Source organism: Colobus angolensis, unplaced genomic scaffold, assembly GCF_000951035.1.
Source record: "Colobus angolensis palliatus isolate OR3802 unplaced genomic scaffold, Cang.pa_1.0 Scaffold80, whole genome shotgun sequence".
Lineage (NCBI taxonomy): Eukaryota > Metazoa > Chordata > Mammalia > Primates > Cercopithecidae > Colobus > Colobus angolensis.
In genome coordinates, this window is record NW_012121821.1 from 7,103,970 (window position 1) to 7,117,767 (window position 13,798).

Consider the following 13,798-nt stretch of genomic DNA (forward strand, 5'->3'; position numbering starts at 1 on the left):
TTGAGGAAAGTTACATTTTCCTGCTTCAGCAAACTGATGTCTAATGAGAATATCTAACATGTTAGATGGCATACAACCAAGTTTCCCTTATATGTAAGGCAGATGTAATGATCATTAATATAACTATGGTATTATATTTTCCCGGAACAACAGTTTTTTTCACTTTTATGGAACTAATTTACAAAAATTATGTTAAAAATATTTTTATAACAGGTCGTCTTGAGGAACTTTAAAAGAGTGATAATAATTACACTGCAAGCAAGGCAACATAGCATGGTGGTTAAGGTGCAGGCTTTGAACTCAGAGCCTGGGTCCAAATTTTGGTTCTACCATTCATTACCTGTGAATCCACGAACAAGATACTTAACCCCTTTGGTTATAGTCTCTTTATTATTGGCTATCTGGAAAGTACTTAGGATAAAGCCAGGCATAGAATAAGGACTTAAAACATGCTACTATTATTGTTGCTATTTTAAAACTACTGGGTGATAGATTTTTGGCCCAAAGGGATTAGATCTTCATGCATTAAATTTTATTTTGGTATTATTATAGCCACTCTGATTAAATAAAAATTGCAAAATGAGATTCAAGCATACGTATAATCTCATATTATTTTGCTTTTTAAACAACTGCAAAATAACTGTTTTTTTACCATGAATTTTCATGATAAAGAATGCAAAATGACAAATGCTGATGTTTTATTCTGAGTGCTCTTGGAAGCAATGTTAATTTTACAAATGTTTAAATAGCACTTATTTTCTCCCAACCATACACACATTTACAAAGAAATTCTTTCATTTGTTGCCTTCAATCAGGACCTTTTAATACCCAGGACACTTGTTTCTTCACATCTTTGTCAAAGGCATATGAATACACTTGATAAAAATTTAAATACTTACAGATTTAAAAGAGCAGCAAAAGACTCACAAAATTACAGAACAAAGGAAAAGGCACATAAAGTATCAGAAACACACCTCCAGGGCTCTATTATGCTAAGTACCACTACTCTACAAGCTAGCGCAGCGAAGGAAGTCACTTCACCTAGCAGAATCAGTTTCTTTCATCCATTACAATAAAAACACATCTACATCCTCTACATTTTGACCCTTTTTCCAAATGAAGTAAATTGTTTCAGCTTTATTTACATGCCACCCAAGACTCTCAGGCTATCAGACCAAAAAACTTACTCTGGCTGACTTAATGTTAACATTAAGAGAAGAAGCCTTTTTAAAGTAGAGCAACTCATTTCTCTCGAAATCTATGAGTTGCCAGATGTTTAAAATTTTCCCGCTTTGTTAAAGGTAATCATACTAACCAATTTGCCTGGTTTCTTTCAATGAAGCATCAATTATTTCGCTGTAAGACCCGAGCTATTGTGTATCTTAAAACCCATGCCTCCTGATGAGTCCAAGAAGAATGACAAAGAATCTTGAAAAAGGTATTGAACAAAGAAAGAGGCATTCATTCAGTAGTCCAGCAGTCTGGCGTACGTGCCCCATTGTCCATGATCAGACCTGAGCAGCAGGCCCCTCTTTAGGAAGGTGGCTCTCAAAACCACTAAGAAAAACTGCAAGGCAGGAGCTTGCCGCCTGCACCCTGACTCTTAATACTTGAACAGGTTTCTGCACCTACTTGATAAATGGAAATGCGGCTCGCTTCTCTCCCAAGCTTGCCAGGGCCCTCTTGAATGTTTTTCTTGACTCGTTACCAAAAAAGCAATTGGCAGTCAGCTCCCAGTAGACAATGCAATGTGACTTGTTCATTCAAACAACCCTTAATTAGCATCCCATCTCCTTTCTGAGATACAATAGCTTATTTTTACACACTGAATATATTTTTCCCCCATTTAGATGACAGTAGAAAAAGAGACCAGATAAGTGTGGGTACTTTTGAATATGAGGTGGGGGAGAGCTGCAAATGCAGTCGTTTCTAAGAGTACACGTTCACGTTCAAATTATTTTCCCGCACAGCTTTTTAGGGTTTCTTTATTGTGGTGCCAACAATGAGATAAAAGAGGCAGAAAAGGCAAGGAAGAAAAATGCTGTCTTACAGATAATACCGTGAAACCACACTAATTGTAGGTAATTCAAAATAGCATGCTATTTAGCAGAATATAACCCCAAATCATCACTATTCTTTTGCTAACTAGGCTTATCCTTTCAGTAAAATTATCTATTAATTCTAAGAATCCATAATTTGAAAGAAAAAAAACAGGTTTCCAGAGGACCGTATCTCTTGTGCAAGCAAGTTATTATCAAACCCTGACTGAAAAGATTCTGGACATTAACCAGTTCTTTGTAATTGGTGGTTTACAGCAAAAGCAGGATGTAACACAAAGCAATGCAAATTCTTTTTTTTTTTTTTGTGATGGAGTCCCATTCTGTCACTCAGGTTGGAGTGCAGTGGAACAATGTCAGCTTACTGCAACCTCCACCTCCCAGGTTCAAGCGATTCTCCTGCCTCAGCCAACCAAGTAGCTGGGATTACAGGTGTGCACCACCATGCCCGGCTAATATTTGTATTTTTAATAGAGACGGGGTTTTCACCATGTTGGCCAGGCTGGTCTTGAACACCTGACCTAAAGTGATCTGCACACCTCGGCCTTCCAAAGTACTGGGATTACAGGCGTGAGCCACTGCACCTGGTCACAAGCTCACGTTTTTATGATCTTTTTTTCTTCCCTTGATTCTCCTTCTGGCCCCCACCAAGTGAGGGCTATTTGAGGAGGAGGTCTAGCTAGTTGTTTAGTTGCCAGAAAAAAAAAATCTATTTTTAAGTTATTTTCCTTTTAGTTTCTGTATATTTAAATATCAGAGATATTGCTCTATAAGCTAAAGATCTGCATCATCACACAGAATGTGGCTCTAAGTAAATAAAATCTTCACACTTAGCTTCATTTGGGTTGAGAGGGATAGAATGGGTCAGATTGTCTAAAATTATTATTACCATAGCTACTTTTAATCCTGTTACTCCGATGGAATATTACTGATTTAGGCTCAGAGATTTAAGTACCTTCACCAACATCGTATCATTTAGCCCCTTCCACAATCCTTTGAAGTAGGTAGGGTGGGTAGCAGGTATTATTATTATTTACATTATTTTTCAGCTGAGGACACGAAGGCTCAGGTGTTTTGGTAGTGGAAAATTGCCTTGCAGGGCTAGAATTTTCCAAGAAAATATCACTTTATGAATGAAACTTTCCATCTTTGATTTCCACACTGACTCTTAACCAACCCTACTTAATCACAGCATTGACCGATGACCTCCGTTCTCTCTGTCAAATATGTTGACGCACATGCAACCTTGCATAGTCTTGGTTCACTCTCTTACCGAGCTCAGTACTTCCGTTACCATCTTTTGATCTCTATGTTCCTCAAGTTGTTTTTATACCAAAACCCCTTTATGGCAGGTGTACTCATTATTGAAGTCCAGTAACTTAATTACATATTATAGAAATCAATAAAATATGAGGGTTAAAAGAGAAAAAAACTTCTATGAGATAATTGTATAAGTTGAATAAGTTTTTCACTGGTGAAAAAAGTAAACCAGTAAAGAAAACTACAGTCAAATCAGGGACAGGTGAGACAATGATAGAAGTTTGTCTCTAAGTTAAAAAATCTAAATAGAAAGCTGCATTTATATTGTTTCATAGGCTTTTCTATTTTCTCTTTCATTTTAAATAAACTAAAATGGAAAATTTTGATAATATATAAATGATGTGATTGACATAAACTATATGATCTAGAACTCCATATTCAGACCAACACTCATAAAAGACTGAACCCCATAATAAACAAACACATTTGAATATGAACAAATGTACATGTTTTAAGACACATTTTTTTTTAATGATTCTCACATTGACCATTTTTGATTAACTGCGTTTTTTTAAATTTTTTGAGATGGAGTCTCGCTCTGTCGCCCAGGCTAGAGTGCAGTGACATGATCTCCGTTCACTGCAAGCTCTGCCTTCCGGGTTCATGCCATTCTCTTGCCTCAGCCTCCCGGGTAGCTGGGACTACAGGTGCCTGCCACCACGCCAGGCTAATTTTTTGTATTTTTAAGTAGAGATGGAGTTTTACCGTGTTAGCCAGGATGGTCTTGATATCCTGACCTCGTGATCCGCCCGCCTCAGCCTCCCAAAGTGCTGGGATTACAGGCGTGAGCCACCGTGCCCAGCTGATTAACTGTGTTAAACAAGAGGGCTTCTAGCTAGAGTTGAAAGTAAAGCAGGCTGGCCGGGCACGGTGGCTCAAGCCTGTAATCCCAGCACTTTGGGAGGCCGAGACGGGCGGATCATGAGGTCAGGAGATCGAGACCATCCTGGCTAACATGGTGAAACCCCGTCTCTACTAAAAACACAAAAAACTAGCCGGGCGACGTGGCGGGCGCCTGTGGTCCCAGCTACTCGGGAGGCTGAGGCAGGAGAATGGCGTAAACCCGGGAGGTGGAGCTTGCAGTGAGCTGAGATCCGGCCACTGTACTCCAGCCTGGGCGACTGAGCAAGACTCCGTCTCAAAAAAAAAAAAAAAAAAAAAAAGAAAGTAAAGCAGGCTAATGCAGTTTGAATATAACATTGTGGATTAAACATTAAGGTGCAAAGTTAGATTTGGAATATAAGCATGCCTGGAAGGATAGAAGAGTAATTTTGTTCGGGTGCAATCAGCGTCTGAATTTCTAGCCACCCTTAATTGCTTGGGTAGTATAACCATCAAACTCCTGGTCACCCATGAAATGAAATTAGGCTGCCTGCCACTGCTGGACAGTGGTGGTCACGTTGCCTCTCCACCAACATGATGGCCCTAAGTCAGAGGCTAAGTGGCCTTGGTCATGCTTGTGGTGGCTTTGGTCTCTTTGCTCCCAGTTGAATGGATTCGTGTTTTGTAAGCAACATCCTGCATGAGATCCTCATTTATCTTGTGACTCCAATTTATGCTCATGAATACAGTTGTCCAGTCACAGCATTCATAATATTTAATTCTGATCCTCTAAAGGAAAGCTGAATACCAAAAAGGGACTCTCTTCCACTTGCTTGCTAGGTTGGACCCCCACAATAATACTGTCTCTGACCTTGTTTGGATAGACACTCTGGTTATGGGACTTGGTTTACTCGTTTATTTTCACTCATTAATTCAAAGCATGAATCCTTTAGTCTACTCCACAGTGACCTGCAAATTGAGGATGACTTCCCCATCATAATCCTAGTCCACACTGTCAAATTGTCCACTAGTTTAAATAAACAGATTCAACATTTTTAAAACACCTGATCAAAATGTGTTGCCTATCTCCTCTTCCTAAAGAGAATGGTTAAAGATTTCTAACTTGAATGTAAGCAATCATACACACCACTCTTGGGATGCAGTCACTTCTTGCACTGTAGATTATTCTTTCCCACCATAAGTGGATTCGAGGGAGCAGCATAGTGTAATGGTGAGGAGGAGGAAGAGAAGGAAGAGGAGGAGAAGGAGGATAAAGAGGAGGAGGAGGAGGAGCAACAGGAGGAGGGAGGAGGAGAAGGAGCAGGAGGAGAAGGAGCAGGAGGAGCAGCAGGAGGAGGAGGAGGAGGAGGAGGAGCAGCAGCAGCAGCAGCAGCAGCAGCTTGGGAGTTAGCTGTTTGACTTTGAGCAAGTTGCCTTCCTGTGCCTCAGTGTTCTCATTTGTAATGGGGTTTACAAATATGTTTACTATAAGGATTAATTTTCAAGCACACTGTTAGTGCTCCATAAACATTTATTCTTCCGAAGATCCAACAGTCCAATTTCTACGCTTTCCACGTATATTTGTTGAACCTTCTAGATTACCTAACTTTTACTCTAATTTTTTTAGCTAATTATAAATGATAGAGAAGATATATTTTCATTTTATGCATTTAGAATATAACATGGCATAATTAACATTTTCTTATTAGTATCTTACCAGAATAATTTATCTCCTCAAACATATCGTTTAATAAAGTCCACTTTATTTTAAAGTAAAATTTACATATCTATTGAGTAGCCAATTTTTCTGTCTGAATGAATGCACATCTGATTTTATAATGAAATTTAAGGCAATGTACTCCACTAATGTATACACTTACTATGTACCCACAAAATTCAAAATAAAAATTTAAATCAAGAAACTCTTTTTTTTTTTTTGAGACGGAGTCTCGCTCTGTCGCCCAGGCTGGAGTGCAGTGGCCGGATCTCAGCTCACTGCAAGCTCCGCCTCCCAGGTTTACGCCATTCTCCTGCCTCAGCCTCCCGAGTAGCTGGGACTACAGGCGCCCGCCACCTCGCCCGGCTAGTTTTTTGTATTTTTTTAGTAGAGACGGGGTTTCACTGTGTTAGCCAGGATGGTCTCGATCTCCTGACCTAGTGATCCGCCCGTCTCGGCCTCCCAAAGTGCTGGGATTACAGGCTTGAGCCACCGCGCCCAGCCAAAAAACTCTTTTTTTAAAGGCAAACATGAGTTATGCTTAGTCAATATTTCTATTTCCAAAAACCTTTCTTGGAATGTATTTAATTAATCAAAGACATATATGGTACCTGCAGTTTGACTTAATGAAGTCTTTACTTATCTTCTTAAGGTTTTTGTGGCCATTAAATTGGTAACAATTTAAGTACCTATCAGTAAGGAAATGATTGCATTTTAGCACATACACACCATGAAATTCTAGTAATTTAAAATAACATTTTGATGACTTATTAATGACATAGAGAACACTCATAATGTTAAAAGCAGAATATACAACATAATACAATACCCTCTTTTATTATCTTTACACCAGTGCTCTACCTTCTCATGACTTCAACAACTACCTGTCTGATCTCTATCTCTCACCTGTACATTTCTCCAGAGTACCCTTATTTCTAACTGCTTAATAGACTTAAAAGACTTTGCCAGCCAGAAGTCTCCAAGATTATCAAACTTAACACCTTGAGGATGAAACTGATATCACATCCACTCAGCCTCCCAAACCAGAAATCCTGAAGTCAAGCTCTCTCTTACTCCAATTCGATGAGAAACTAAGCACTGTGGCTTCTACTGCTGGAACGCCTAAATGTATCTTCCAAAGCTATTTTATATATATATATTTATATATATATACAAGCTATACGTGTATATATGAGCTATATATATATACACACACTATGTGTATACACAAGCTATGTGTATATATATGAGCTATAAATACACACACACAAGCTATATATATATATATAGCATATACACACACATACACAAACACATATACATATATATACAAGCTTGCACACTGTCACCCAGGCTGGAGTGCAGTGGCATGATCATAGCTTACTGCATCCTCAAACTCCTGGGCCCAAGCGATCCTGTGATCTCTGCCTTCCAAATAGTTGGAGCTACAGGTGTGCACCACCATGCCTGGCTTGTTTATGTATTCCTATCATGGCAATGGACAATTAAAAAAAAATTCGTTTGTAGAGACAAGATATCCTTATGTTGCCCAGACTTGTCTCGAATTTCTGGCCTCAAGCGATCCTTTTGCCTTGGTTTTCTGAAGTGCTGGGATGACAACAGAACAACTTTTAAATGTTTCCCCCTTGGGTACCTACTCACTCTTCAGACCCATAGGCATCATATGAACTTTCTGGCCAAACATGTGTAATTAAAATGAACATTTTCTGTAATTTCAGCAGATAGAAAAAGGAAGAGAATGAAAAAAGGAAAAAGTTAATATATGGCCCCTTATGTGGCTTTTTCAGATTAAACTGTTTGCAAAGTTCTGAATAAGTCAATGTGCAAAATGGGGCTTAGAGTACTTAAGTCATGTAGTTTAACTCAGATGAAAGATGGATGTAAATGTGGAGAAAGAGTACAGCTGTGTTAAATTGAGAGCAGTGTGTTAGGCCAAATTATCCAGTAATTCCTTGACTTCATGAAAGATAAGTTAAGGGTCTTATTGCTCTCTGGGACCAAAAGTGGGTTGCTTGCCTTCTAATGTCTTGATTCCTTATTTGGCCCCTTATAATGTTGGGACAATGATTAAGTGCCTGGACTTTGGAATTAAACAAGCCTGGATTGAAATTTGGACTCCATTACTCACTAACTTTGAGGCTTTCATTCTCTCTGAGCTTCGATTTTCTCATTTATAATATAGGAATAGTAAAACCTTTGTAGAGTTAGAGTAAAATAAACTGAATTTATGTATGTTCTAATTGTGCTTCACACATATATTCAATAAATGGCAGTGGCTAGAAAATATCATCCACTGTGTATGTAATATGGTCAACATGTATACCTATTCCCTTCTTTTCTGAATGGGGAGAGTAGTGCAATAAGTAACATCCAGTAGTATGGGGACTTTGTTTCCCTGGAAGTGTACAAAAACTACTTGCCATTTTGGATTGCTCTTCCAGTTCCAGCTTTATAGATTTAAGCTACTGTGTCTTCTCTAGTAATGGAATTTGGACACTGTCATTTCAATGTTTCTTTCTCTGAAGAGGAATTCCCTTTTTTTTGAGATTTATCTAAATGAAAGAACTCAAACTTACCAGCAATAAAATCTCTCTAATTGCAACTTAACTGTTTTTTTTTCCAGCTATGTGTTTTTTCATTTTTAATTTATTTTCATTTTATAAACATTGAGGTCATGAGAATACTGGAGTTATTAAATAAGAGATGGCAATTATTCATTTATTTATTTGCTCAGAAAGTAGAAAGTTTCATGAAACTTTAAAGCCTGGGAATTTCTAAAGATAACTCCATCTCCATATGTTTTTTGAAGGAAATGATTTTTGTCTTTTCTAAACAATGACACTTAACACAATAGAAAGTTGGCACATTTTTGGTAAACAGAATTTTCCTGGTAGTGTGAAGTCTACTGTGTATTTCTTTTGTGCCAGACTTCTCAGTATCATTTTGATCTGTAAAACATCAACGTTTCCTGTATCGTATTATATTTATATCTTTGGAGAGTCTAGACAGAAAGAAATTTTTATTTTAAAGAGTAATGAATAATAAAAAACCACAAAATCTTTATTGTAATATTTGGGATTATGATTGGCTGCAGGGAAAAAAAGCACAAAGCAGATGACACATAGAAGACATATAACATAAATGTTTGACTTTGATATCCTCAGAAGGTATATCTCAGACATTAAAAAAGACAGGAGGCTAAAAATTGTAACACACAAAAATCATTTCTCTAATTTTTGAATTATGTGTCCAAAGAAAAAAATTAAAACTTCAACCACCCATTGGTGTGAGAATTGTTAAAAAAAAAAATTCTAGCTTTCCACAGATCCATTTGGCTCTCCTGTAAAGACTGAAATATGAGAATGTCAACAACGAGAAGGAAAGAAGAAGATATGCTTTATTCCATTGCAGACACTGAATGGAGAGCTCTGAGCATCATAGGTAAACCAACTCTGTATCACTTTGAAATACATATTTGAGGCTGCTGCATGCAGCTCCCCCGCTAGCCGTGGTCATTGGTGCCAATGCTCAGGTGCCTGCTGCCCTTGACCTCCGGCCCCCCAAGCCCTAACCCAGCACAGGAGGACCGGCCACTGCCGCCAGGCTCTGATGCTGGTCTCTGGTAGAAGAAGGTTGCTCACAGCTCTGCTGCAGGCTCAGAGTGGCCCTTTCAACCCTCCAGAGACATGAGACTAGTGCAGTTCCAGGCACCCCACCTGGTGGGGCCTCACTTTGGCCTGGAGACGGGGAATGGTGGAGGAGTTATCAACCTCAATGCCTTTGATTCTATGCTCCCCAAGATGATGACACAGTTCCTAGAGCAGGGAGAGGCCACCCTCTCAGTGGCAAGAAGAGCCTTGGGTACCCATTTGCCAGTCCTATCAAGGTTGGAAGTAACCTTCCTGGCTCCAGTCACGTGGCCAGATAAGGTGGTTTGTGTGGGCATGAATTATGTGGACCACTGCAAAGAACAGAACATGCCTGTGCCCATGGAACCCATTATCTTCAGCAAGTTTGACAACTCCATCGTGGAGCCCTATGATGAGATGGTCCTCCCACCGGAGAGCCAGGATGTAGACTGGGACGTGGAGCAGCCGTGGTCACTGGAAAGAAAGGCAAGCACATCAAGGCCACAGATGCCATGGCCCATGTGGCTGGCTTCACTACGGCTAATGACTGGCAAATGAGACATAAGGGGAAACAGTGGCTGCTGGGAAAAACCTTTGACACCTTCTGCCCTCTGGGCCCTTCCTTGGTGACCAAGGACAGTGTAGCAGATCCACACAACTTAAAGATCTGCTGCCAAGTGAACAGGAAAGTGGTCCAGAGCAGCAACACCAACCAGATGGTGGTTAAGACAGAGGAGCTGATAGCCTATATTTACAAATAGTTTCATAAATTATGGTGCTATGTTGATTTTATAAGATTTTATTTGTAATGGAAGAAGAAATAGAAATAATAATAAGAAATTTGTAAGGACATGAAAGCACTTTGAAATAATATTTATTTTATGACAATTTACTCAGAAAATTCAAACCAAAGTGGGCAGGGGGTAAGGCATTTTGCTCAGATCTAAGAAATGGTGCTAAATATTGCATGAGGTTGTTCATAGTGTCCTCTTTTATTTAAATCTCTGCTTTAATTATAGTCATTTTTAATTTTTTTTGAATTTCCTTTAATTCTGCTAGTTTTGCCTATTTTATTAGACTTCAAAAAAATTGGCTTTTGTTTACATCAATCCTTTCTTTTTTTTTTTTAAAGACAGGGTCTCATTTTGTTGGCCAGGCTGAAGTGCATAGTAGCCCCAATCATAGCTTACCGCAACCTCAATCTTTTGGGCTCCAGGGATCCTTTTGCCTCAGCCTTCTGAGCAGCTAAGACAACAGGTGCGCACCACCATGCCTGGCTAATTTTTAACTTTTTTGTTGAGATGTAAGTCTCATTACATTGTCTAGGCTAGTCTCAAACTCCTGGCCTCAAGCAATCCTCCTGCCTCAGCCTCCCAAAGTGCTGGGATTACAGATATGAGCCACCATGCCTGGCCTCATCAATCCTTTTATCTTTGTTTTATGTTTAATTAACATTTATTCTTCATTATTCCTTCCTTTTTTCTTTCCTGTTCATTTCATTGTTCTTTTACTAACTTAAGTCTGTTGCTTAGATAACAAATTCTTTTATAATATCATATTCATGCCTATAAACTTCCTTCTATGAGCATTTTTAGCAGCGTCTCAAAAGATTTGATGTTTAGGATTTTCATCATCCCTGAATTGTAGGTAATTTACATTTTTATCATAAATTCATTTTCATCCATGAATTGTGTGTGTTAAAACTTTTTTAAGTGTCAAAGTGTATTTTTAATCTTATCTTTCTGCTTTTTATTTCTAACTTAGTGCACTGTAATCAAAGCATATATTTATTCTTAGAAATCTGCCAAGACTTGCTATATAGTCATAGTTGATCACTTTTCACAAAATCTCATGCTTTAAAAATTTATATTATGAGACTATTGATTGGAAGGTTCTACATATCTTTATTAAACTAAGCTTGTTAATTTGAATAAAGGTTATGTATAAACTTTTTCTATATTTTTATTAATTTTTTGTCTGCTTAATAAATACTAACGTCTTATTTTTGTTGGGTTTTCTCCCACTATGATGGTGATTTATCAATTCCTTCTTTAACTCTGCCCATTAATGCTTCATATATTTGGGGGGAGGTTATGTACGGTATGCATTTATATATGTAGAATCTTATTTGTGAATTTCACATTTTAGTATTATAGATTGACATTCCTTATCTCTAGTAAGCTCTCTGATAATGATTATTTTGATTTGAAAGTCATTTTTGTCTGACATTCTTTATCTCTGGTAACCACTCTAGTAATTACTCTTTTGAGAATATTCTTTAGAGAATTATTGAGAGTCAGTTATATCTGACTTTTGATTAGTGTTAGTTTGGTGTATTTTTTCCATCCTTTCCATTTTAACATTGCTGTGTCCTCTTGTAGGCAGCATTTATCTGAATTCATTTATTTTATGAGTTAGGTAATCTCTGATATTTAATTTGCAACTTATTTGTTTATATTTAGTAGGATATGGATTTTTTTCTATCTCCCAATTAGGTAAAAGTTTATCCTGATTTTTCTGTGTTACCTTTTGTTTTCTCTTTTATTTTAGTCTATTTTCAAAATTCTGTCTTTTCCCTCTTCTACCAGATTAGAAATTATACATTCGAATTCCATCCTTTTAGTGGCTAATCTTAAAATTTTAACATGCATATTTACCGAAAAGTCTAACTTTGGCTTATATTTCTGTTTTCATGAGTAACACAAAAATATTTTAACTTTCCTCATCTCAAATTTTAAGTACTATCATTATCCAGTATTTTAGTTTCATCCTCATATTTTACTTTCTTTGCTCATTATTATTTCTTATATTTGAGTACTATTTTCTGGATTGAATCTTCTTCATTCTGCTTTATCCTTCCTTGTAGTTGTTTTGGTAAGTTTTTTTTTTTTTTTTTTGAGACGGAGTCTCGCTTTGTCACCCAGGCTAGAGTGCAGTGGCCGGATCTCAGCTCACTGCAAGCTCCGCCTCCCAGGTTCACACCATTCTCCTGCCTCAGCCTCCCGAGTAGCTGGGACTACAGGCGCCCGCCACCTCGCCCGGCTAGTTTTTTTTTTGTATTTTTTAGTAGAGACGGGGTTTCACCGTGTTAGCCAGGATGGTCTCGATCTCCTGACCTCGTGATCCACCCATCTCGGCCTCCCAAAGTGCTGGGATTACAGGCTTGAGCCACCGCGCCCGGCCGGTAAGTTTTTTTTTGGTGGTAAATTCTTACCATTTTTGTTAGTTTGAAAATGTCTTTCACACCTGTCCCTGTAGGATAGATCTGCTGGGTATAAAGTTCTAACTAGTCAAGTATTTTCTTTCAGTTCTTCGTAAGTAATATTCTACTGATTTTTGGCTTCTAGTTTTGCTATAGAAAAGTCTTTTTTTTTTTTGGTTAGTTACTCTGGTGGGATATTACTTTCTTTGGTGCTTTTTCAGCTCCAGAGATGTGTCTAGCTGTGAATTTACGTTTACCTATTCTGCCTAGGATTTATTGTGCTTTTTAGATCTTAGAGCTCAAGTTTTCCATCAGTTTTGGAAAATCCCTAGCTATTGTATCTTCAAATATTACTTCTTTTCTCATATCCTCTTCTTTCTCCTTCTAAAACACTTGTTATGGTATATTGAATAACAAGTCTATCCTCTATGTCTCTTAAATATTCTTTCATATTTTTGATCATTTTGATCTTCTAGGTATTTTCCTTAGCTTTATATTTGAATCCATTAATTATTCATTTAGCTGTGTCTTGTTTGTTGCTAAACCTATCTAATAAGATTTTTTTAAATTTTAATGTCTTTATAATGTTTATTTCTAGTACTTGTTGGTTGGTTTAAAATCTTCATAGTTTTAAAAATTATTATTATTATACTTTAAGTTCTAGGGTATATGTGCACAATGTGTAAGTTTGTTACATATGTATATACGTGACATGTTGGTGTGCTGCACCCGTTAACTCGTCATTTACATTAGGTATATCTCCTAATGCTATCCCTCCCCCATCTCCCCACCCCACAACAGGCCCCAGTGTGTGATGTTCCCCACCCTGTATCCAAGTGTTCTCATTGTTCGATTCCCACCTATGAGTGAGAACATGCGGCGTTTGGTTTTCTGTCCTTGTGATAGTTTGCTCAGAATGATGGTTTCCATCTTCATCCAAGTCCCTGCAAAGGACATGAACTCATCCTTTTTTATGGCTGCATAGTATTCCATGGTGTATATGTGCCACATTTTCTTAATCTAGTCTATC

The 13,798-nt window shown here is 37.9% G+C and overlaps 1 protein-coding gene and 1 pseudogene across 4 annotated transcripts in view; one reads left to right on the forward strand and one right to left on the reverse strand.

Annotated features, from left to right (window-relative positions):
* Positions 1-13,798, reverse strand: part of PTPRR (protein tyrosine phosphatase, receptor type, R) — a 294,565-nt gene that overhangs the window by 25,416 nt on the left and 255,351 nt on the right. The gene's annotated exons all lie outside the window — the stretch shown is intronic.
* On the forward strand, positions 9,424-10,327 carry LOC105502683 (annotated as a pseudogene).